This window comes from Microtus ochrogaster, chromosome 5 (assembly GCF_000317375.1).
Source record: "Microtus ochrogaster isolate Prairie Vole_2 chromosome 5, MicOch1.0, whole genome shotgun sequence".
In the NCBI taxonomy this organism is placed as follows: domain Eukaryota; kingdom Metazoa; phylum Chordata; class Mammalia; order Rodentia; family Cricetidae; genus Microtus; species Microtus ochrogaster.
In genome coordinates this window covers 69637776-69664815 of record NC_022012.1, presented here as the reverse complement: position 1 = coordinate 69664815, position 27040 = coordinate 69637776, and positions in this window count along the sequence as shown.

Sequence of the window (27040 nt, the reverse complement as noted above, 5' to 3'; positions counted from 1 at the left end):
TACAAATGCCTCTCCGTGGTGACTTGAGATGCCACTTGATATAGCCCATTTTCTAGACTCTAATTATTCCATTTGTAGACATGAATGCCATTTAGATGGGAGCTAATTCAGCATGCTAACTCAATTAAATTCGTACTGACTTGGATTTATGAAACATCAATGGGTTCTTGGTGAGACCAATGGGACCAGGGGTGATTCATCCCCAAGTCTCCCTGACATGGCCTCTCAGGAGCTCGATTAAACATGCCAGCCATGAGGATATTCTTAGTTAGAATGGTTCACAATTAAAACAACACAAAACAAAACAGAAAGAACTCTGTGTTTCGTGCACATGGAAAAGAAAATCCTGTGACATACAGGACAGACTGAAGCAAGCCTTTAGGTTGCTTATTGTCTGTGTGCTCAGGAAGGCTGTTTCCATCCCTGGATTCCAGAGCACCTGTGTGGCCTGACTCAGTCACCGAGCCATGTGGCAAAGGCCAGGGAATATTGCAATGTGCCTCGTCTATAAGACAATCAATAAATGTTGGTTATTGTTCGTGAGAACTGAATTGCTCACTCCCGCTCGGCGCCTGAGTCTATGTCTGCATTCTGATTCTTGCAGGCAGATACCTACTAGTAAGCAGGTCTGTGAGAAGATTAGAAATCTCTATTCACTGAAAATTGCACTAGCTGTACCTTCAGCCTGAAAGTGCAAGCCACGCAAGGAAATGGGCAGTCCTCTCATCCCAGAGCTTGCAAAAAACAAAAGCAGCACTTGTGAAGAACTGGTCTCTCTGCGCCACACAGAGTCAGCTTGGAAAGGCGAACACACTCCTGGCCATCTGAACATTCCTAGCAGAACTTTGTCTCCCATTCCCTCTTCTCTGCTAGGGGGGTATCTAATGCCTGGAGGACTCACTGGCCCTCAGGCTAGAGCCTGGCACAAGGGACATAATTAAGATTGTTGACTTATTTGCCTTGGAATACTTGCACCCAGGTGTGGGGGGCGGGTACCAAGCAGGTTTGGACACCTGTGATCCCAGTCATGGGGAAGAAGAGAAGGGTGCCAAAGATGGCTGGCAGGCCAGCCAGCCGAATTGGTGAGCTCCAAGTTGAGGGAGCCTCAAGAAAAGACAATAGTCAGTGATGGTGGTGCATGCCTTTAATTCCAGTACTCAGGAGGCAGAGGTACGTGATTCTGTGAGTTTGAGCCAGCCTGGTCTACAGAGCAAGTTCCAGGACAGCCAGACCCACACAGGGAAAACCCAGCCTAAAAACAAACAAACAAACAAACAAAAAAAACCAAAGTGAAACAAAAAAGTAATAATGTGGAAGCAATAGAAGAAAATACCTGAACACATTGTCTGCTGTGCACATACACGCACACGTGTACACACACACGTATGTCCACACCCAGGTGACCACATGCGCACACACACACACACACACACACACACACTACTGCTTTAATTTAGGCAACAATGTAATAAGCTTGAATTTACTGAGCCATCCTAGATAACCTCTATTTTCTGTTTTCGTTCTCCTGAATCGAACCATAGGCAGGAGAGACACTACATGTGTTTTTCCCATGCATCCATGAGCAGTCATACAAAGGGGAGAGAGCCAGCACTGCTTACCTCTCCGTCCCCCTCTTAATATAGTTCCCTCACAGGCATCCCAGAGTGCATTAGTGGTGAGACATTGTAGCAAATGATAAGCAATTGGTAGCAATGGTAATGTTGCTCATTGAATCTGAAATGTACCCCCAACCCCCAGGTTCAGATCTTGAACGTCCCACCCCCAGATGGTGGTAGTATTCTGAAGGCTGTGACGCCTTTAAGAAGTGGAGCCCACCTCAAAAAAGTGCTTCTTCATTGAGGTGAGACTCTGAAGGTGACACCCTAGTTCTGGGTCTGGTCGAGCCTGGGCTCCCTGTCATCTCCACCAAATGCTTCAGCTGCCAGTGTCTTTCCACCCTGCCTTCCCCACAATGATTGGCTAAAACCCTTCTGAAACCATAAGGCAAAAGGGGCCTTTCCTCCTGTAATTTGCTTCTACCAGATATTCTGTTGCAGTCACATGGAAGGAGCCAGTGCAGACAATTTCTGGTAAGTACTGTGATAGAAGGAGCCTTGGGAGATTGCTCAGTGGTTAGGGACCCCTGTTTCCCTTACGGAGTACTAAGGTTTGGTTTCCAGCACTCACATGGTGGTTCATAGCCTCCTGTAACTCCAGTACCAAGGGATCTGACACCCTCTTCTGACTTCTGAGGGTCCTACCCACACACACGGTGCACATGTGTACATGCAGGCAAACATACACAGACATACAAATGAAATAAATTGATCTTACTTTTTGAAATGTGTAGTAGGCATAGAAGTAATACTTTTGCGTGCATTGTAAAACGTGTTTGCCCTGCGTGCTATAATGTTGCCAATGTTGTCATAGCCTGTCCCCTCTCTTTCCATAATACTCCTTCAGAACAGACATCTTTTCAAATTCTTTAAAATTATTTCTGATTATGTGGGCGTGCCTCTCTCTCTCTCTCTCTCTCTCTCTCTCTCTCTCTCTCTCTCTCTCTGTGTGTGTGTGTGTGTGTGTGTGTGTGTGTGTGTGTGTGTGTGTGTACTTGAGTGTGGGTGCCCATGGGGTCAGAGGCATCAAATCTCCTCCAAGAGGCATTTGCAGGCAGTCACAATGACGATGCTGGGAACTGAACTTGGGTCATCTTCAAGAGCAGTACATGCCCTTAACCACCAAGCCATCTCTCCAACCCCAGGTTAGTCATCTTTCCTTCATTTCACAGCTAAGAAAACTGGGTGAAGGAGGCCTCTGTCTCTGTTCTACCTAAGGCCACACAGCCAGATGCCAGCAGGGCTGCTCTGGTCTTTGGATCCCTTGTCTGTGGTGTGCTTGGAAGAACCTGAGCTCTAAGTCGGAAAACTCTGGTGCAGGATAATTGTCTGTATTCTGTCTATTATGTTTTAAATAAATGCTGATTGGCCAGGCAGGAAGTATAGGCTGGTCAACCAGACAGGAAGTAGAGGCGGGACAATGAGAACAGGAGAATTCTAGGAAGGGGGAAGCCAGTCTTGCCCATACCACAGAAGAAGCAGGATGTGACCTGACTTGCTGAAAAAGGTACTGAGCCCTGTGGCTAACATAGATAAGAATAATGGATTGATATAAGTTATAAGAGTAGGCAAGAAGCCTGAGCTAATGGGCCAATCAGTTTATAACTTATGGAGACCTCTGTGTGATTTTCTCTAGGACTAAACGGCTGGAGGACTAGGCAGGACAGAAACCCCAACAAGCAGGCCCTCATGTTACAAAACTCGCTCCTCCATTGTAGTTTATATCATTTTGACGAGATTGAGATCTAGCCTGAAATTTCACTTAGAAATAGGTTCCCAAGCTTGATGCTTAAAATTTTTTCCCATGGCCAGGCAGTAGTGGGGCACGCCTTTTGTGCCAGCACTTGGGAGGCAGGGGCAGGCGGATCTCTGTGAGTTCTTGGCCAGCCTGGGCTATAGAATGAGTTCTAGGACAACCAGAGTGGTTACACAGAGAAACCCTATCTCAACAACAAACAAACAAACAAACAAACAAACAAATAAAATAACCTTTCCCCAAGGCTGATTTCCCTTGGAAGAGCCTCAGAAGGCCTGAAGCACAGGCAGGGTTGATGTTATCCAGTAATAGAAGCCTCTCCAAGCCTGGGCACCAGCATTTCTTTAGTGTCCTGAAACTGTGAACACAGATTGGGATTACCTTTGTTTTGGGCAGGCTCTTCCTGGCTTCTAATTTTAGAGATAATGGACTCTGTAATGAGGAAGAAGGAGGGAGGGAGGGGGTAGGGAGAAAGGATGAGAGAGAGAGAGAGAGAGAGAGAGAGAGAGAGAGAGAGAGAGAGAGAGAGAGAGAGTCTTCCTGTCTACAGCACTGGAGTTACAGACACATGCGTGGCCATGCTTGATATTTTATGTAGGTGTTGGGGATTTGAACTCAGGTCCTCCTGCTGACACAACAAGGGCTCTTACCCACTGAGCCATCTTCCCAGCCCCTGTAAATAAACTTTATTTTTAAAACAACCAGAAAGACATGGGCCCTGGGTTTACTTGTGCTGTGTCAAGTCTCAATACATCTTTCCCTGCAGTCTTGCTAGGCCCTCCCAGAACAAGCAGCTCACTCTGCAGGAAACACCGTGTGGGCTGGCAGAGGAGACTATCAAAGAGACCTCAGCACTGGAGTCAGAGAGGCCCTGTCTCCATCCTTTTAACACAGGGGATCCAGTTCTGCTGCACAGGGCACTTTTGAGACTCACCCTATTCCTTCATCTTAGTCATCATAGTGCAACCCTCAAAAATGGTTAGAAGCATTCCATACAATAATACATACGGAAACACATGTGTCATCTAACTGTGCTTCCTAAGGTCTGTCCAAGGGACACTGTCCCAAACATGTTCCGTCCTAACAGATTTGTGGATTGTTGCATCTTATTGCACTCTGCAGAATACATTGACTCATTAAGAAATTAAGAAGTGGTCTGTGGAAATTCATCCAATGCATTGCTTCTCAAGCTAGTTGACCCTTACCCATCTTACAGCTTCAAAACCAAGTCAGCAATATTCATTTTGCATTGCTTGTCACTGGCTAGTGTGTGTCCCACCCTACCCTATGCCACCAACCTGCCAGCACTCCCTTTCCTGCTGACAGGCTTTTCCGGTGTTAGTAAAGATGGTTACCCAGAAGGTGTAGTCTCTGATTTAGGAAACCAGAAAAAAGAATCTCTTTACGTTAGTTCTAGAAATAACACTTGAGCTGTGTTCCCATTCTTCAAACAGAAGGAGTGAAGCCTGTCATTGGTCAGGCCTAGTCACATGCCTGCTTCTAGTTAGAGAAGGGCCGATTGTGGCTAAGCCCTGTGGTCTGAAATAAAACAAAGCCAGGACTGTAGTTCATCCTGTACTGTGTTTGCCTAGTGTGGACAATGCCCTGGATGCTATCCCCAGCCCCTCCTAAACTGTGAGTGACGGGGCACACCAGCTGTCCCAGCATTTGGGAGATTAGGGAGACAGAGCAGAAGTTCAAGGTTATCCTCAGCTAAGTGTAGAGTTTAAGGCTAGCCTGGGCTACGTGAAAAAGCAAGGATGAGTTTCAGGCTGGAGTCGTTGTGTGGAGGAAACCTTTCTCCATTATTATTTCCCCAAGCACAGAGGTTCATAAACTTAGGATGCTTGAGAACCGCCCCCACCCCCGTTCCAACATACATAGTGTATTGAGAATACGCATTTCAGAGCCATACATATTCCTCTAGGATTTAGGATTTTGTTCCACGTGTCTGGAAATTTTTTTTTTTTTTTTTTTTTTTTTTTAAGGATGCAGGGGCTCTGACTATCATTATTTTGAGAAAAAAATAAAACAAACTTCTGGTGGCTCTCAGTCCTTGTTATGGATCAGTATCATCTAGGGTATGTTTTCAAAGTTAGATACCTGGATTCCTCCTGTATAACTGCCAAATTGACATTTGCGGAGAGACAGCTGCCAAGTGCAGCTTTGCACCATGCCCCACAGTTTTGCTCTGACTAAAATGGGCTGGGTATCCTCTTAAAAGGCAGCATCTGGTTCAGCTGTTTTGAGTGGAGGACCAGGCTTCTGCCTTGCTAAGGAGTTCGATACTCTGCAGAGTCTGTGGATGTTGCTGCTGTGTAAAGTCCATGGACCATACAATGGGCAAAAAACCCTAAAGTCTAAGGACCTCCTGTGTATTTCGTTCCTATATTTTAAGGCTCTGTCAGTAAGGGTCAGCACACCTGCCAGGCAAGCGGAAATGAACTTCCGTTTATGGCAGGATTGGTTCTTGCGGACAACTTCCTCTTCCTTCTGAGGCCTATGGGGCTCTTCTTCAAGAAGCCCTTGCCGGCTGGAGCACGCATTCTCATATTTTCCATTTAACCTGCTTTCCAGTGCTCCCAATTGGCTAGACTGGAAAGATACAGAAAGAGATCCAGAAAGTGGTTCCCACCATTGAGGGTGTTCGCTGTCCTGATTTGCCTGGGCCATCCTGGTGATATTGTGTCAATGACCATGGCAGACTTGTAGATCAACAACAATAACATACAGATAAGGAACCAGGCAGCTTAGTCTTCAGGATCGGCCAAAGCAAAGGGCAGAGCTAGGCTAGGAGACTTACCAAGCAGGGTCTGTGATGAAGAGGGAAACAGAAGCTGAAGGCTGAGAGAAGAGCACGCAGACGAAAACGGAGATACTCATACATAATGACCCTGGAAGCACTCTGGGCCCTTCCGGTTTGGAGTGCAGCCCTTAATGTGACCATCTTCAGTAGCCTACATGTGGTGTCTCTCTGGGAAAACTCCCATGCCACGGATGGAGTCCAGCAAGTGAATGAGGTTGGGCATGGCTCCTCGGTAGCCCTGTCTGTTTAGTTTGGAAAAATAGATAATGACTTTGACAATTTTTCCTCGCTATGTCTCCTTCCATATACCTTTTTTACTTGTTTTAAATTTTTCTTACAGATATAAGTTGCATATTTAGCATATGTCACATCTACTTCCATTTAATATATACAGACATGATGCTGTGTCTCTGCCTATATTTCTGTGCTCTGTTTTGGTTCATTTATCTATTTAACTAGCATTTACCTACCCTACACTTGTATGCCAGGTGACTGAGGACTTGCCATGTATCAGAGAATACCATTCAGCCCTGTACCACAGCTCTAGAAGTAGGTGAGTAGGGGTAAAACCATTTAAAAAGTAAATTATACATATTTCCTGGTTATACAAGCTCCAGCGGGGCTGCGGGGTATGGGGAGGGGGACACTTCCAGAAGGTAGCGATAATCAGATATATGGCTTCGTACAGGCAAGGGGAAAGACTTTAACTGCAGCAGAGGCGTGGGGACCTGTGAGCCTGCTCCACCCTGACTGGAGGTCAGAGAGTTTGACCTTATTTTTGCCATCTCAAAGTTGTTGACAGCAGACGTGGCCGCAAACCGGAGATCCTAGGATGTGGTTAGTTAGTATTTTGGGTGTGGAGTGGATCCAAAAGGTCAGAGAATTCAAGTCTATTCTTTTTATAATGTTAATGAAGTCTGTTGCCCCCCCCCCTTTCGGAGTGAATGAAGTACGTAAGCTTGTGGAAAATAAACGAGGCGGAGTCAGTATTCACTGACTGTCCCTCTTGGTGCTGCGCTGTGTGTCTCTCTCTTATTTCTCTTATACTCCTCTGTCCCTTTTGCTTAATAATTCTAAACCCCGCGTTCCTACCCTGGACTTTACAAGTTTCCTCAAAGCTGGTCTTCGACACAGAGTCTGACAGAAGCAGAGGGCTGGCCGGGAGCTACACGTGGAATGGTATTTTCCTGAGGAAAATCAGTGCAAAAGTCCCCAGGGCACCCTGCCAGGACACGGTCCAAAGAGAAGCCTGGCATTTTTACAGTGGGCTGAAGTAGCTACTGTCCTTGGTAGGCAGGGAGGTCATGGATGTGGGCATAGGCCTGGGTAAGGGTGGACAGTGAGTGGCAAGGGGTCTTTGTCTTTACTGGGTTTGAGCAGAAGAGTGTCCCTTTGAATGCTGTGTTGAGAAGTGAGGGGGCTGGAAAGGTGAGCTGGAGGTTGAGAGAGCTGACCGCTTTTCCAGAGGACTCACAGCTGGGGGGTTCACGATTGTAACTCTAGCTACAGGGGATCTGATCCGCTCCTCTGGACTCCACCGGCACCTTCACTCACACACATAGACATAGACATAGACATATATATATATATATATATGTATATATATATATATATTCAGAAATAAAATCTTTTTTTTTAAGTGACTGTATGGGGCCAAGGACAGGAGCAGCCACCATTATCCAGGCAAAAGTGGACAGGACTCTCTGATAAGGGTGGATCCAGAACAGCTTTAAGTGAAGCCACTGTGTGGGTTTCCTATTTCTCTACATAGCTGTGCCCTCCTGGTGCCCACACATCTTCAGCTACCTGGGTGATCTGTGCAGGAAATGGCAACCCCAGTTAAATCTGCCCTGCCAGACCTGGGGGGCTCTTGCAGGAACTGAAGTCACAGTTTCAAAAAGCACACAACAAGATAGGAAGGGAAGCGAGTCAGGTGAGACCTACCCCGCAGGCAGCTGTGCTCCGTGCCCTACACACATTGCTGGTGTGAGCTTTGGCACTGGTCCTGGGCAGCCTTCCGGTTCTTGGGGTGTCAGCATTGCAGCCTGCATGCTTTCTTGGGTTCAGGTGACTCTCGATATCACAGTAGACAGTGTAACTGTGCTGGACAAATCCATATTGTACACAAACAGAGTTATGCATGGAGTGGCTCTTTTAATTAGAATTCGGGGAAGATTTTTAGATTTGTAACAGAAGAGTCAGTGATAATGACATTTGATAGTTCATCAAACCTAATCCCATTAGGATTATCTACTTGCTTCTTTATTTTTACATTTATTTGTGTGTGTGTGTGTGTGTCTGTGTGTGTGAGCGCGCGTGCGTGCTGGACATGGGTACTAGGATTAAAACCAAGGTCTCCTGCAAGAGCAATCAGCGCACTTTACTGCCGAGCCATCTCTGCAGCCTTCTCCTTGTTTCTTGGTTAAAAGAAAAAGGAGAGAAGCTCTGTTAGCAGCATAAGAGATATACTGTGATCCCAATGCTTGGGTTTACAGACGTAATCATGGAATCGTCATTTGTCCCGGGAATTGGCTTTAACAAGTATCCAACCCAGGAGCATTGATACCCGGGACAGTATGTTGGGAAGTGTGAAAAGACCATTAGTCTCCCCCAGCAGAATGGAAGAAGAAGGTTGTCTCTCTGTGACGTGGAAAGGTCATGGTGGAAGGAACACAGAAAAGAAAGTGGCAAGAGAGGTGGCAGAAGAAGACACTTGGCTTTGAAGGGTGCGTAAGATCTGACAGACAGTCCTGAAGAGGAAAGCAAGGTGAAGGTCCACCTTTTACTGACTGCAACAAGTAGGAGCTGATGGGGGTGGAGCAGGACAAGAATAAGTTTTCAGTAGGTGAGACGCTAAGCATAAGAATGCGGCTTAAAACTTAAATTTATTTATGCTTTCAATATGTTAGACCTTTCTGTGTTTCCCAAGTCTAAGCAATTTAACCCTAACCATTTACCATTGTTCTCTAGAGAAATGAGATCTGACCTGTGAGTTCTCGGGTGAGGGCCAGGGATTTAGCCCAGTTGGTAAAGGGCCCTAGGTGACAAGAAGGTGCACACCTGTAATCCCAACACTTGGAAAGGTGGAGACAGGAGGATTAGGAGTTCAAGGACAGCCTCACCTACATAGTTTGAGGTCAGCCTGGGCTACAATAAAGAAAAAGAAAAACAACAAATCAAACAAACAACAGCAACAAAAATCTGCTCAGATGATAGGTACATACACACACACACACACACACACACACACACACACACACAGACAGACAGACAGACAGACAGAGAGTTGATGCTGCTTAGGGCCAAACTCAAGAACATTGAAACAGCAATGCAATTTGCTCTGCAAACAATCTACTGCCCCCTATCACCCTTTCCAAAAGAGATCAGGGCCAAAGGACTTCTCTATCCAACCCCTGTGCACCTGAGCACCCCACACACAAGATGCCACCTCATCCTGGCAGAGAGTCTGGCCTCCTGTTCCACAAGACTCTCTGAAAGATCAGAGAAGCCTCTGGCTCACATTCCAGGTCCAGGAGGTAAAGGACCTGGAGCCCATCCATCTCCAAGTCTGAGATTCTCCATCCTACATCTTCCTGTAGAAGGGCCAGAGAGAACAGCACACACCAGCAATTCTCTCCCCCACACACACACTAGTCCATACTCACGGGCAGCCGTGTTGGCATTTTTCTGGATCAGATATCATAAAACTGAAAAGGAAGGGTGTCAGGAAGGGCTGTACGTGAGGCAGGCGCTTAACCGTTTGATGGGGTTTGCTAAATGCTCGCTCAGGACGGCACACTCTTTCTCTGAGGTAGTCCATCACATAAATGGGTGACAATTAGGATCCCAGCTACCTCTGGCCTGTTCTGCCAACCACCCAATACTACCTGAGAGATACAAGGCAGAGACATTGAAGTTAGGGTCTCCTAGAAAAACCAAGGCTCATCTTCACCTTGGTAGTTTTTATCTGATAGGACTAGAGCTTAAAAACTTAGAAATCCATGCACATGGATCTGTAGTGGTCTCTAGATTGTATGTGTCCTGGTGGAAGAGCCCAACTGTGCACGGCATTTCTTGCTAGGAGTTCAGTTTACCTACGACCTCCCTTTCCATCCCTCTTCCCTCCTCCCCCCTCATATTCTCCCACGATAGGACAAAACTGGTAGGTACCTAAACTTAAGCTCACATCAGGTCTAGGTCCATGACAAGGTGACAAGGCATACGACTTTCACTTATGTAATGTTGAGTTTCCCAAGTCCTGGAGTAGCAGGTGTGCACAGTAACAGGTGTGCACAGTAGCAGGTGTGCACAGTAACAGGTGTGCACAGTAGCAGGTGTGCACAGTAACAGGCAGGCACCACCACACCCAGTTTATGGGGTGCTGTGGGCAGAACCCGGGCCTTCATGCATGCTGGGTGAGCTACAATCCCAGGTCCTAAGCTGTACTTTTAAAGCAAACCCTCAAAACTGGGCATAGTAGGCTGAGGCAGGAGGATTACTCAAAGTAATGTCACACACACACACACACACACACACACACACACACACACACCTGTAAGCCTGGTGTCTCTCCGAGAACTGGCTTTCCAATGGTAGAATCTGTGACACTCCTCCTGATGACCTGGATCACCGTGATTGGCACTAGTCATATTGTGAGCACTGCCATCCTCAAAGGGGCCAGGGTCAGCCCCAAGCAGAGAGGGTAACCATAGCCCAGAGATAAAATTAGGGTAACTTTTCCTGAAGTCAAGGAAGAGAGAAGTCCAAACCCAATCCAAGCACCTTGGCTGTTTCCCTGAAAGGAAGTGATAGGGTCCTGTGGTCACAGGTGTCCTGCTGGAGAGACCCTTTCCTTCACTTCCTCTTCCTGGAAAGCATATGCTGAAAATCTTCTGAACAAGTACTACCAGAGAGTTGCTGCTAGCCAGGCTTGTGCTGTTGGCTTTGCGCCATTGCGGGGGGGGGGGGGGGGGGGGCTTTCTGCTTCCAGATGCTCTTGAACAAAGGAAGCAAGAATTTCAGACCTGTGTCAGTAAATTATCTCTATGGTGAAGGGTCTTTACAACTTGCCTTCAGGTGTTAGTTTAAGAGTGTAGATTTAAAAAAAAAAAAAAGGAATATTTAAAAGAGCTTTAAGGTTCAGTAAAAGGGGGAGCCATAATCAGAATGCATTTTATTAAAAAATTCTATTTTCAATTAAAGGAAAAAAGATTTAATAAGAGGGGATGAGGGGTACCCATCAGGACTAATAGTTAAACCCTAAAAGTTTGTCAGTTTCTAGCAAAGTAATATAACACAGCCAAGGGGATAGCCGTAAGATACGTCCTGGGGTGTCTTGACCCCTTGGATTACAGCCTAGTTCATTCTGATGAATCTAGTAGTTGGAATGTTGGGAAGAGGTTGAGCATTTGCCCTGGTTTAGTTTTCTAAAGTCCCATGCAGGCCACACAATACAGGATAAAAAGGGTCCCTTTTCTGTATCAATTTAACTTTATAATGGGCAAAATGGTGGTCATAAAATATCTTGTCTTGAATGTGTCAGGGCTAGACACAAACACTATGATGTCCAGCTTAGTGGTTATCGTTACCTGTTTAAATACTGGAGAAGTCTCATCCATGACAACCTTGTCTCCAGAAGGGGCTTATCTCGCTGGAATGCAGGTTCTAAACACCACTTAGAAGGCTGAAGGAGAGGAAACAGCGTGTCTACAATAAATATTGTGACCAATTAGGCCTCATCATGGTAATTTCTCTGGTGCTGCAATGTTTGCTTACGAGGTTTTGTAGGGAGATGGGGACCCTGAGACGGTAAGGTTTCGGCCCCATCATGGTGTCGCATGGGAAAGTTGTTACGATGGAGAAGATTGCTTCTTTGCCTGTAAGACCGTCATCTTCATTGCAAAAGACATTGAGAGACCCAACCCAGAAGCGCTGTTTGTCCACATTCTGAAGAGGTGCCCATAACATATCTGCAAGAAAACCCACACATTAATATTGCTTATTTTCCAGTGGGGGTAAATGAGGGTCTCTAAGCCCCTCCTCAGAACAGGCTGGAGTTAAATAACATTGCATGTTTTTCATTTTACTGAGATGAATGCATAGCTATTAAATAACCTTTTAAAGGGTTGGTGTAATTATCTGTAAACAGTAATGTTATATAAAAAAAAAAAAGGTCAAGTTGTCCCGCCATTAGGTGTTTATGGATATAAACCAGATTTATGTTTTCATAAAACAGGAGCTGACTAACTAGATTAACTCGCCACAAACTAAACCAACTGTAGTAATATTTAGACACAATAAAATGCTACCAATTAAAACAATTTTATTTTTTTGTGTCATATTGATTCATAGCACACTCAAATGAGCCAGAGACCCTAAACTCAGAATGGGCTGACAAAAAGACATCCACGACTCAACATTATTACCAACAAGAAGAGCAGTTAAGTGAGATGGCTGTGCAATAGTATGAATATTTAATTAATAATTAGTCATGTAATTTCTCCTCAGGAATTATTATCCCTCAAACTGGTTTGTGAATTTAATTATTAGCAGGCTTTTTGTTTCCATGTCCCCCTCATTACTGTCAGGATTGATGTAACACAAACTTCATTAAAAATTAAAGCGAGAGTCTTAATTACAAGGCTACCCCGACTGAAGTTAGAATTAGCCAAGCCAGTGATGTGCAAATGAGCGCATTATTTAAGAAACATGCTGCAAGTAGTTATGCTAATGTAGAAGGTTCCAGCAGCAGACCTTTTCGCTGGCAGTTGCATATTCATTAAATGCACTATGCAAATTTAATGTAGCAGTCTTAGTAATGCGTTGTTAATTTATTCAGATTTATTGAGTACGACTTGTAAAAAAAAAGTACAAATTTAATTACTCTATCTGGTAGGGATGGTATTAGGAGCTAGCAGAGGTTTAAAATGTTGTGAACTGGATTACTGCAGTTTGATGGAAGACGTGGTATCAAAGGACACAATTTTGATAACTGGGCTTGAAAGAATATTTGATTTACTTATGGAATGATCTAAGAAATCACTGAAATTGCACATGTTCCTTCCCAATAGGGGAGTAAAAAAAAAAAAAGTCTCGGCTGTATTAACTTTAGAGCGAGAGCGGAGCTGAGTCCACAGCTTAATGGTCCTAATGACTCTACGGAGACCAGTAAAGGTTATGGATTGAGAACGGCGGGGAGTAAACTGTCTTTGTGGAAAGTTCATTGGTGGCCGCCAGTGCGGTGAGCGACAGGAAGCCCAGCCTCGCTGTCCCACTAAAGCGGGGGAAGCACTGGGGTGTCCCTGCAAGGCCCTGTCTTCATTTTGGGTGGGTGAGGGTCTGACTTCAGGACGCGGTGTTCTTTCCGAAGGATCCATGAACCACACCCCGACACCCTGGCCACACTGCGGGAGTGGACTATCGGGGACTGTACCTCACACACCTTGCCCCTCAGTCTCTGGAAACCCTGCAGGGTGGTTTTTCTTATTCCCACTGTGCAGGTGAGAAAACTGAGGCCAAGGTGAGAAGAACGCAGGCAGAAATGAGAGCCCGAACTTAAGTGCAGCCGGTGTCCTGGCCAACCCGATTCTGCTCCCCTTCCCCCACCTCACCCTTCTTCCTCTCCCCTTTATTTCTTTGGGGCTCTCTTTCTCCTTCTAACTCTTTGCTGCTATTTCCCTCCCATCTTCCATTTCTCCGTCCTCCCTCTTCTCCGGCTACCTCCCCTCCTCCTTTCTCCCATTCCCTCTCCTCTCCCTCCCTTCTCATCTCCCCATGCTCTCTCTCCTTCCTCTCTCTTCCCATACCCCTCTTCCTCTTCTTTTCCCTCCCTCCTCCTCTCTTTTCTATCCTCCCTCCTCTTCTGCTTGCTCTATTCGATTGCAATCCTTCCCCCTCCTTTTTTCCTCCCCCTAGTCTGTTGCAATCCCACCCCCACCCCCACCCCTGGTTCACTTCTGTAGACACACAGAGATGTGCACATGGAATTTGAAAACCTAAGCAGCTTGACCTTTTTGCTCTCAAAGGACTGCTGCAAACAAGCACACAGGTTAAATGGGAACCAAAGTGTATGCTTGACAAAGCTGTCCATGACCACCTCACCCCTTGGGTAGGAAGAAAGGAAAGCGAGAGTGGACTCCTTAGGCAAGGCTCTGAGATCAACAAGCAAGCAGCTGCTAACTGAGTCAGCTCAAAATACTCTTCGCTTAACTTTTAAGAATTTTATCTATTTTATCACAAAAAAACTTGTCCTGCACATTTTTAATATAATTAACATTTTATTTTGCTTTGGTAGGGGCACTGCCTTAAACTGGTTGATAGTTTGGAAGGAAATCAATATATACTTTGCCAGATCTAGGAACAAAGAGGCCAAATTATGGTTATGAGCCATGTTGAGTGCGTAGTCCTCAGCTCCCACCTTTGGAGGTATTCCAAGCTCTCTGACACAAGCAGACTGTCTGACTTGCATAGATTCACCTGCAGTCCTATGGATCAAATGGTTAAGTCCAGCAGCACACCTTAAGGTAAACCTATGAACTGGTCATATTGAAAGGTGATGAGTGTAAAAAGGTCTTTCTACATAATTAAAAAAAAAATCAGTAAAGCAGGGCTTCTGGTTTCTCTCATTATATTCTTCTATCTCGTGCCATTAAAGCCTGGGCTCTGGGAAGGGCTTAGCTGCAGTCACTTCTTTCCAGACTGCTGCCTATTGATCTATTTATGCATAACTTTTGGCTTTGGATAGTGTGCATCATACTCACACACACACACTCTCTCTCTCTCCATGTCTGCATGCATGTTCGTGCCACTGTGTTATGCACTTCTGGAAGGCAGAGACTGACCTTACTTGTCTCAGGGGAGGAACAGTGGTATACTGGCAAATTCTTAACAACAGAATCTCTTTAAAATAAGGCTCTAGGGCTAGGGAAGAGGCGTGGTCAGTAAAGTGCTAGGTCATGTAAGCACGAAGGCCTGATTTTGATCCTCAGAACACATATAAAAAAGTTGGGCATAGTGGCACATGCCTTTAATGCCAGGACTCGGGAGGCAGAGGCAGGTAAATTCCTGTGAGTTCGAGGTCAGCCTGGTCTACAAGAGATAGTTCCAGACAGGCTCCAAACCTACAAAGAAGCTCTGTCTCAAAAAAAAAAAAAAAAAAAAAAAACACAACAACAACAAAGTTGGGCATGGTAGGATATGCTGTTAAACCCAACACTGGACACTGGAGAGACAGATGCACTCAGATCTATGGGGCTCACTGGCCCGGCAATCTAGTCCAACTGGCAAGTTCCAGGCCAATGAGAGGTCAATCAAATAAAAGCCACTCCAGACATCATTCGCAAGCAAGAAGAACGAATTTTAAGGATGGAGGACGAAGTGAAGACAATGATCTAAACAGGCATCGATAAGAGGGAAAAAATCAGTAGCATATTCCCCAAAAGGCCAGGATACCTTCAGGAGGTTAAATCTGAGAAGCTATAGTGTTGAGAAAGTAGAGGTAAAATCTATCAAATGAAGTTAGAGAAGACAACCTCTCACACTCATAGGAAGAGGTAGGCTCCAAATCCATGCAGAGGCATGCAGAACTCCAAACAGACATGAACAGAGAGAGACTCTTCACCAAGACCTAGTACAGTCACATCCCTTAATCCAGGTGTGATGACATAGGACTATAATCCTTCCACTTGGGAGGTGTAGGCAGAAGGATCAGGATAGCCTCAGCTACATAATGAGTTTGAGGTAGCCTGGATACATGAGACCTTGTCATAAAACAAGACAATCTATGGATTTACCTTTATTCCTTCCAGGAGCGGTGGTCACTTTGACACGCCCAGATGGGACCTGAGGCTGTGGGCTAAGCCATTTACCCAAGAAAGAGGAGAGGTTAGCAGCTTAGAGCTCAGGTAGACACCCCCACACTTCCCCTGTCCTGGGATGTACAGTGTGAATTACAGGACACTTGGAGAGTCCCATTTGTTCATCATTCTTCCGTTGGATCTGTGAGTACAGAATCTTTTAGAATGAAATTTCCCAAGAGAAATGAAAACAAGAGTCAATCCCTGCCTGCACTACAGCCACCGTGCTAAGAACTTTAAATGCTTCATCTCACACCTACTCCAAACAGTGCCATGAGGTTAAAAAAAAAAAAAAAAAAACAAAACACCATTAGTCCCACTGTAGAAAGAACACCAAGGTACATAACTCAGAGGAGACCTTACAACTGATTTAAAAAAAAAAACAAAAACAGAGCAAGGCCCCACAGAGTGTTTCTGACCTAAGCCCAAGTGTTCAAAGCTGACTACATCTGGCATGATGTGACCATTGGTTTGAGGAACAAGGTTGGTATCAAAAATAGTGTCTGTTGACTTGATATAAGCTAGGATCATCCGGGAGGAGAGAACCCTAATTAGAAAATGCTTCCATCAGAGTGGCCTATAGGGCATTTTCTTGATTAATGATTCATGAGGAAATCCTCAGCCCACTGTGAGTGGTGCCATCTATGGGCAGGTGGTCCCAGATTGTATAAGAAAGTAGGCTGAGCCAGGCGGTGGTGGCACACGCCTTTAATCCCAGCACTCAGGAAGCAGAGGCAGGTGGAATCTCTAGGAGTTCAAGGCTGGTGTGGTCTGCAAGAGCTGGTTCCAGGACAGGCACCAAAGCTACACAGAGAAGCCCTGTCTCAAAAAATAAAAAAAGAAAGAAAGCTGGACAAATGCAAACCTTTGGGAGCAAGCTAGCAAGCAGCACCCCTTCATTGCTTCTGCTTCAGTTCCTGCCTTAAATTCCTTCCCTGACTTCCCTGTGTGAAGAAGTCACCTGCTTTTGAACAGTGCTTCATCCCTGGACCAGAGAAACAAACTAACAGAGTGTCCCATTGTATCCAGCCTTTCTAAATGTCCCTGAGGAAAGGACTCAGGTGGGTCCTTGTTAATTGTAGAACTTTCCAGAACTATCCAGTCGTTATGGAGCTCTGGAAGTCTGGGGCAGAGCACCAGAATTTGTATTTAACGAGTTCATTGTTCTCAATGGGAAATTCCCAGGAGCCCAAGTGGACATGGAAGACACTGGTTTTGGTGTCTATTCTCACCACAGTGGGAGTCCTGGTTTTAATCTACCCCAGAATATCTGATCAAAAATAAGTCAGAGCTACATGGACAAACAGACACGTAAGGAAGTGTCATGGCTTGCACCCAAAATGGTCCCATAGACAGGGAAATTGAACATTTGGTCTCCAGCTGGTGGTGATATTTTGGAGAGCATCTGGAAACTAGGAGGTGGGGTTCAGAGGACATAGTCACCAGTAGCCTGCCTTTGATGCTTATGTCTGGTCCTCACTCTGATTGCTGTCTACCATAAAGTGAACGACTCCCTCCTCCACATCTTCCCACCACCATGATGCTCTTTCTCAAAGCAGATCTTGCATCAACAGAGCCAATGACAGAAACCTTGGCAACAAAGAGCCAAAATAAATCCTCTTTCCTTTAGGGTGTCTCTGCTGGCTATCTTGTTATAGCCATGATAAAAGTAACTGGTCCAGGAGGTGAAAGGTTCAGAAGCTCAGAGTCCTAGTGAGTTATGACTAATAAGATTCCCCTGAAGACATCCACAGTATTAAATCTTGAACTGGTCCTTCCAAATTTCTTCAGCCTCGATGGTCTGCTCTGCAATGGGGAGAAGTGTGAAGAGCAAGTGAGCTCTAACCTGGCAGAGTCCAGACACAAGAACATACGATCTCTGGCCCCACACTGCCTGCTTCACATCTAAGCCATGCCTCTTGCTCTCCATGTGCTTTCCAGTAAGTTAACTGACCTTTCTGGTGCCCTGCTGCCTCATGTCTGAATATAAAAGTAGAACCTGCCTCCTAGGGTGGTTGTGAGGATTTACCATTGAGTAGCTGGCTCGGTGCTAGTGGATTGCCCCTATACTAGGGACTTTGCTTCTGGAAAATTCTAATGTGTGTGATTCTCTCCACTCCCCACCCCCACAAATAATAGAATGGGACCAAGCCAGGTTCTTGCTCATGATCATGTGAGACTGTCTTGTTTCAGGAGGAGGAGGAGCAAAGCAGTGGCCGCCACAGAAAGAGTCATTTCAATCCTTGACCCTCATTGCTCTCGATGTGGAGGGCGCAACCCACTCCAAACCCACAGAGGAAACTGTGCACAATTCATTCCTCCTCTCTGAGCCTTGCCCCGTCATCAGCAAAAGATTCCAGCTCTGAAAGCATGCAATTCAATAAAAAAAATTCTCTTTAACCTCACCTTCAAATGTCAGTCCCTTGGCTGAAAATTCCGGGAGAAGGACAAATCACCAGGGAGACAGGTCACTGTGACTTTCCACACAGTAACTAACCTTTCTGCTTAAGACCCCTCGGCCGTATGGATTGCCTAGTGTTCGCGGTTTTGCCTGGCTCATCCTCGTGAAATGATGGTCCTGATCATGAATTCTAATTGGAACAGGATCCCCCGCAATTTATTCCTAATAACTCAGAGAAGCAGACATGTTTCCAGGAATAAATTGAGATGGATTCTATTCCAATTAACGGTTTGACTCAGTTAAAGTGCGGTTAACCCGCTGCAGTCCTCAGATCCTCACCCAGCTCGCAGGTGGGAAGTGGCTGGACCAGCGAGCATCCTCTCAACACGGCCACCCTTGTAGTGCCAGGGACGAGAGTCTGTCTTCTCCACCCCGGGTCTTGCCCCATATTGGTCTTTGGAGCCACGCTGTCTGTTTTCAAAAAAAAAAAAAAAGTTCTCAAACAGATTGCACCAGTTAATCAGAAGTACAGGCTGCTTTCATCTTATTCGGATGGAGTCTACGTCAGGTTTGTTTTACGCGCTGGCCGGGCTAGAAAGCCCAAGATCCATGAGACAGGTCAGCAGGCTAGAAACACTAGGTTGCTCTTAGGACTTCCGTGCCACATTATTTATTTATATATGTGTTTATGTAATTATTTATTTATTTGCGTGAGTGTGTGCGTGGTGGGGGGAGGGGCACGTGGGCCACAGCACATGTGTGGAGGTCAAAGGACAACCTCATAGAAACCTTTCTCTTCTTCCACCTTTATGTGGCTTCCAGGGATCAGACTCTGGGGTCGAGCTTGGTGGCAAATGCCTTTATCACTGGGTCATTTCACATGTTCTGTGACATAGTCTTGATGCAGACTAACTCCTTTGGGGTTGCTCTTAAGGTCTTCTCCTGATTAGATGAGAGCCAACCACATAATTGGTATTAGCCACCTTATTATAAAGCCATGTTTATGGCCTCAACATTAATGACAACTATATACCAACATCTAGGCCAGGGTTTGACTAAACAACTGGGCACCACATGATTGCCAATCACATAGTCACGGAATATAAATTTAATGACCAGAAGGAACTTGCCTACAGTAGAGACCTTTTAAAGGTGGAGAGGCCATAAAGCACAACTTGGGGTTATCCAGTGTCATCTGACAGGATGACAGAATGCCTACCGTAGGACACCCACATCCCATGTCCTTGGGTATGTCTTTCCCAAATCAGGAATATCTATATTGTATTGAGCAAAGGCAGGGCCTTCTTTTTGACAGTGTAGATATATCATGGAAATCTCTAAGCCTACAGATGTCAAAGCCATAGGTTCCTATAAAGCAGAAGGTAAATATTTAGGATGGAGTGGCCAGCCCCATGGGCACACTCAGGAGATTCCGACCAAAATAAAGCCGTAGGAGTTCCATTTCCTCTGGGCAAACAGGAGGAAGAGATGATATGAAATTGATGTGTGTGGGAAGCAGAGGGATGGAGCATTTACATCTATTTAATTAAGGAACGCGTTGTAACCTCTATTTACTTCTCTTTAATTAAGGAATTGCTCATTTTAGAGGCGGTGTCATGCTGGGCCTTCTACTACTTCTGTGATTCAAAGCTCATCTAAGGATGTGTGGGAAACAGTTTGGTGATCTTAGCTCAGTCTCTAATGGTGAAAGCTTCATATTAGAAAGCCAATAAACTACGTTGCCAGACCTGCAGAAAGAGAACCAAGGGACTTATCAAGAAAATGATCTGTTCCAGGCACAGGAGGTCATCTGTGTGAAGGTATGTTATTCTGCGGTAATTCTGACCAAAATTCAGAAACACAATGGATTCCTCGTGGAATATTTGAAGAGAAATAAAAAGAGTCAAGGAAAATGAATGGAATGTTATAGGCTCTTAAGAGAGATAGGATTTATTTAGCATATTAAGCAAGCTAAAAATGTCGCCTAGCACAGACAATTAAACATGCCCACACACAAAGCAAGGAAGTTTGAGAGAGACAAACACAAAGGGCCAAGTCTTCACACATGCACATTATGAACATTTACATACATGGCAGCGTGTGTCTTGGTAACGATTCAGTATTCTCCTCAGAGAAGGTGTTTCATACCAAACATGATTCATTGTTTCAACTGACATCTTAGCCATTTCGACATTGTCCTGGGAAATGCCCCTTATGTTCTGTGAGTCACAGTTAAGCAGAAAAGGACAATGGATAAAGAGATATTAGATAAAGAAGGAGGAGGATTGCAGGATGGCTGGTAAATCTAGAAGGTGCCCAGTGTCTGAGGAGTTTAGTATCTCCATCCGGCCAACATGCACAATCAAATTTCTACCTAGATCCTCCATGGCTCCATCACTGTTGAACACAGTGTGTGCCAAAGCCTTAGCTGGCTAAAGGAGCAAAGCAAATCTGGGTACCAGCATTTTGTATAGTGAGTCTATTAACCCCAAATACAGAGAGAGAGAGAGAGAGAGAGAGAGAGAGAGAGAGAGAGAGAGAGAGAGAAAGTGCACAATGACAGACTAAAGAAAGGATTTCCATCAAGCCCATCTTGGTGAACCAACGAGATTTGGGGCTTATTTATTACAGGAGTCTGGGGGACCTGAGGAACTACCCGCAGTACTGAAAATCTCTCACACAGAACCCAGAAAAGTTGCATCTCTGGGTCAGTCTAACAACTAGCATGCAGCTAAACACTCAAGAATTTAATCCCTCTCCCTTTAATCCCAGCTATCAGGAGGCAAAAGTGGGTGGATCTGAGTTCAAGGCCAGCCTGCTCTACACAGTGAGTCCTAGAACAGCTAAAGCTACACAGAGCAACCCTGTCTCAAAAAAAACAAAAACAAAAAAAAAGCAACTCAAAACAGAAACAATCCTCTCTCCCCTGTCAGTTTGCACCTACAGATGCTCCAGAAGCCTAGTGAATCTCCAGAGTGTCTCGTGCCTTTCATGATGTTTGTGATTTCCCCCACCTTCCCTTCCAGGGAGTGTTAAGATATGCTGGAGACAGATACACAACACAGGCCCCTCAGTGTCCTCTCTTCACCTCCAGAGGGCATAAGTACATTTTAAAATAGGGGTCCATCCTTTATGAGGTCAAATCAGAGAGTGGAGTGGCCCCATTGCTCCAAATATTGTCCCAGTTGCTGATTCTTTATGGGTGTATCTACATTTGAACTACTCTACAGCAGGGGCTATATCTGCGACCTAGGAGAGCAGTTCCTAATGTTTTATCAGCAGTCAGCCTAGCATGAGTACAAGATTGAAGTGAGAGAAATGGACAAATGCTTCCCCCCCTCATCCAGTTGATATTCCCCTTTTAAATAAATAAATCTTTTTTTTAAAGATTTATTTATTTATTTATTATGTATACAGTATTCTCAGTACTCTGCCTGCAGGCCAGAAGATGGTTGTGAGCCATCATGTGGTTGCTGGGAATTGAACTCAGGACCTTTGGAAGAGCAGGTGATGCTCTTGACCACTGAGCCATCTCTCCAGCCCCTCCCCCTCACTCTTAAACTCTCTGTATACTCCCTCTCTTTTTAGCTTCCCTCTTCTCCCCAATTCCCTATGTATCTGAGACCCAGAATTTTATTAAGGTCATCAGAAAGTTCCCCCCATTGCCCAAGAAGTCTTACAGATTTACATGGCTCTTGCCAACCCTTCTTCCTCTGAAGGCCTATATTCCCTTAATGACTTATTTCCTTAATGGTAAGAAGTGTGCAATACTACCTGTCTTTCAAAAATACGTGCTTACCCAACAAGAGGCTGATTGCTGTGTGTGACTCACCCGCGAACATTCTCTTCGTGACACCCTAACAAAGGCACAGGTCCACATGCATGACAGCTGGTCCATAAGGGACCCTTTCAGTGATGGCACTCGGTGGCAGATTCAGTGTTGGGATGTAATGGACATGTCTGTAGGGAGTTTCTAGATGGGATTAATTGAAATCAGAAGACCTCATGTTTAAGGTGCCATTCCACGGGCTGAGTGAAAAGGAAGAAGCGATCCGAGCACCAGCATTCTTCCCGATTGCAGATACAATGTGACCAGCTGCCTCCTGCTTCCGCCATCGTAATGATGGGGTTCCTGGTACTACCAGATACCTATTGAATGAACAATTGAATAACTTGACGTTTGGAATGCAGTGTTTTACCATGGAATCTAGCCCACACCAAGAGTGCACATTAGTGTTTCTGGCTACATAGATGTTTGCAAAAACTCTTCTTTGTTGAGGGCTTGAATTTAAATGCACTTATTATCTAAAGACTTTGGAGTAGAAAGTCAACTCAAGATGTTGCTGGTGTTTGGTGGTTTCTTGTTTGTTTGTTTGTTTGCTTGCTTTCCTCCCCCCCCTCGAACCTGTTACCTTGAGACACGAGGGTAGATATGGCAAGAATAAAGAGATAACTAAGATTTGGCTCCCACCCAAGAACTTAAAGTCCACTGGCCAAGTTCATTGAAGACACAAGCACATGACACAGTGCAGACTGTGGTGTGCCATAAGGGGGAAGAATAAAGCAGGTGTGGCCTGGAATTTCCAGAAAGTTTTGACGGAGGTCATCTTGGGAAAAGAAAAAGACCAGCTGCCCCATGTTTCTGAAGCCACATCTTCCTTCCTGTCCTGTATCCTCTTGAGCTAAGACGAAATATACCGTTCCCCCCTAAGTCAGCCGTTTGGTCATGGCAACCAAAAAAGTAACGGAAACACCTTTATCCCCCACCCTTTCCCTGACCACTGTGGCTGAAGGGTTAGAAAATGCTTCTTTTACCATCTGTTTCACTTAGCTGTTGATAGATCAACCAGGAGTGACTCAAAGTCTGGATGAGACCATCTTCGTCTCCATGCTGCTGCTGCTGCTGCTGCTCACACCTGCCATGGAGTGGTCGTCCCCCAAAGAGTTCCCAAATTCACAGCATCCAGATCTGGGCCCAGGGCACTCTCTTTACCCGAGGGAGTCTAGGCAGTTGGGTGGGGGTGGGGTGGCCCTGGTGACAGTCCCTCCTCTGGGTAATTATCTCTTTGCCGTGAATAATGGGGCTTCGGCTCTATGTCGGATTCCCTGATGAAGATGGAACTATTTAATCAGGTCTGGTTGCTCATCTCATCATCTCCTCACGTCACACCCTTCCTGACGAGTTCATCAGCTGGAAGAAAAATTGATGACCTCGTTAGTTCTGCACACTGGTTCACTTAGGACAAATTGGAGTTTGAGGATGTTGCTTGACTCTGTTCATGGGGCGGGGGACAGGCACTCACTCTCTGAAATGTTTGGATAAACCATGCCCTTGGTGCTTTATGTGGCAAGGTTGCTTGGCAAGTGTCTGTTTGATAGAGTCTTTTCTAGTATCAACACTCCTCTCGGTGCCGAGGGCAGCTTTGCCTTTCTTCTATCCTCTCCTCCAATTCTTTGCCCCTGTCACACACTGCTATTTACTGAAAGTTTATCACCCTCCATGGCCAGTGTTGTAGCATCACTGTCTCTTCATCTAGAAAGCATTCTGTGTTATCATCCAGCTTATCTGCTGGGATCCCAAGGGAAGGCCTGGAGACCCAGGAATAAATCAGGACCATGGAGAGTACCTCGAGCCGCTCAAACTATTAAAGGCTCCTGTATACTTGGATCCACAGAAGCAAAAGGTGTGGTGAATTCTGGCACTGTCTGGGTGGCCTAGATGGTCAGAGTTCAGTGACCGAGGAGGATGGATGATAGTGATCTCAGGACTGGGGGACAGGTCGAAGGCTCATGGTGTTGGGAAATGGCCCATCCTCCCTTCTTCAAATATTCTTCTTTGGTCCCCTCTAATCTCATTCTATCCTCCAGGCAAAACCATAAAGGCTACTAGAAAGTCTTTCTGGTCCTCATCCTGTTACCATTCCCTCATCTCTGTGTCAACTTCTTTCTCAAATGCACCATCAATGTTGTACTCAGCACAGTATGACGGTTCATGGAGCTCTAGAATTCTCCTGTCCAGAGAACACTCGAGGGGACAGAATCTGGTCTTCCTTTCTGTATTCTCAGGCCAAGCAGATCATAACTCATTATCAGTCAAATGAAAGAATTCTAGAACATCAACTTGTGGTAGAGGGCTGTGGCCACAGAAAAGGAGTGGCCATGGACCCACCCAGCAAGCCTCAATGTCCCATGAGGAGTAGGCTGATGGCCAAGTTTCAACTCTGGCAATACTGGCAGAGTGGAGTGTAATTCAGAGAAACTGAGGCAGAAGGCCAACCCCATGGCCTGGAACAGTACTGAGCCTTGGGCTTTGAATGAAAATTGTTTTCAAAGTTGCTGAAAATTGTTTCATTTGATGCTGAATGAAGCCAAGCCCTGGACAGGTAAATGATAGAACCCAGGACTGCAGGAGCCTCATAAGGTGACCATGTCAGGCTATGGTAAGGAAACATGAAGTAGCTTTAAAGATTAAGAAATGTGAGACTGGGACATACCTTAATCATCAGTAAAGTCTTTGCCTTTCCAGCCTGAGAACATGAGTTCAAACCCCAGGACCCATGTTAATAACCCAGCATGGTTGCCCATGTTTGTAATCCAGACATCAGAGAGGTGGACATTAAAGCATCGCTGGGCCATTTTGGCCAAACAGTGAGCTCCAGATAAAAATGAAAGATCCTTTCCAAAAAAACAGGATGGGCCCAGGTTTAGCAGCATTCGCTTTTTATTCCAGCACTCAGAGGCGGCAGAGCCAGGTGGATCTCTGTGAATTGGAAGCTAACCTGGTCTACACAGCAAGTTCCAGGACTAGAGAGCTACCTGTCTTAACAAACAAACCAAAGCAACAGAAACAAGTTTGCGAGCCACTGAAGGAGGTACCCAACGTGGACCTCTGGCCTCTGTGTCTGTGTACATAATCATACATATATGTATGTGTATACATGACACAAAGATCAGGAGGTGTAAGGCAGTGCATGTCGAACACAGACCACTTTGATGGATATTACTATTTTAATGAGATGTTCACTGGCTTCATGCCAACATTCGTTCAGTAGACATAGAATGCAAATCATAAGCCTTGCTGCTGTCTCCTGTGTGGGGGTGTACGGATGCACCCACAAAGGGATGCCAGGGCCACGGTTTGGTTTCCCAAGAATAAAGCTGCAGCTTCTACCAGGATTGTTAGAGATGTTTCTTTAACACTCAGAACAAAAGCCTGACATCTGGTTGCATAACTTCCTTGGGAATTTCAAGGGCTTTATTCAGAGCCGATTAGGCCCACCTGTTCTATCTCCCCCCCCAACACACACACACCAACAGGAGCAGCTTCCACAAAAGGCTTACGTAAGGCAGGCTCTGCCAGCGCCTAGTCCCTGAACCACTCACCCTGCCCGGCCTCCATCTAGAAACATGCAGACAGGAAAGGCTTGGCCAGTCTCCATTCCCTTTCTGATAAGCTGACAAGTAAAGATTTATTTGACTCACATCTTGGAGCTGGGGCTCACACTCTGATGCATTACGGCAGTTCCTGTTCATGGCACCCCAACCCTAAAGCACACCTATATCTAGGCAAATGTGATAGACCTGGAGGTCTTTCTACCTTGCTTTGTTTGTGATGATCTCTTATATGAATTTGTGTGTGTGCACGTGTCTGTGTGAACATGAATTGTATACATGCACATTCATGCATGTACTCGTGTTCATGTGTGCACATGTATGTATGTGCAGAGGTCAGCGGAAACTTGTGTGTCATTCCTCAGGAGGCACACCTCCTTGCTTTTCTGAGGCAGGGTCTCTGCTAGCCTGGAACTCACCCACCAGCTAGGCTGGGCTGTCTGGCCAGTGAGCCTTAGAAGCCCTCCTACCTGTTTCCACCTGCCCAGCTTCTCAATAGCACACGACAGTGGACATTACACAGTGTCTAGCAGGGAAAGCCCAACCCAAGAAGCAGATTTACGAGACTTGAAATGTATACATTTTGGAAGAACCTTACAAAAAATACAAAATAGCAGATATAAAATAGCAACACAAATGTATATACTTATTTGCAATTATAACATAAATAAATAATAAATTTTGCTTCAGCAAATGCCATGATGATCACAAAAACCTGAAAAACATACTCATTAGACCAATTATTATATAATTGGCATAATTCTATAGTACATTTCCCCAAATGTGTTTTAGTTGCAAATAATAGCTGCCTTTACAAAAAGGTTTATTTTTACCTCTGTGTGTGTGTGTACACATGTGTGTGTGCACACATGCACGTGGGCCTGTACAAGTTTATGTGCACCATATGTGTGCTGGCACCCAAAGAGGTCAGAGGACACCAGAGCCCTGGGAACTGGCGTCACAGGCAGTTGTGAGCAGCCTGATGCACTCCCAGGCTGAGCACAGTGCTGTTTCTTCTGAGAGCATCAAATAGAATTATTTTCCTCTGTATTATTCTGAGGGTTACAAGTGAGTTTTTATATTGCAAATTCAAATCTCTTTTATCTAATATTAATTCTTCTCCCAGGTTTGAGTTCTTTGATAAAAGCTTCCCAGAATGCACCCTGTGTGTTTCAGGGCTGCATCATTCTGCAGGGCTTGGAAGAATCGGCTCCT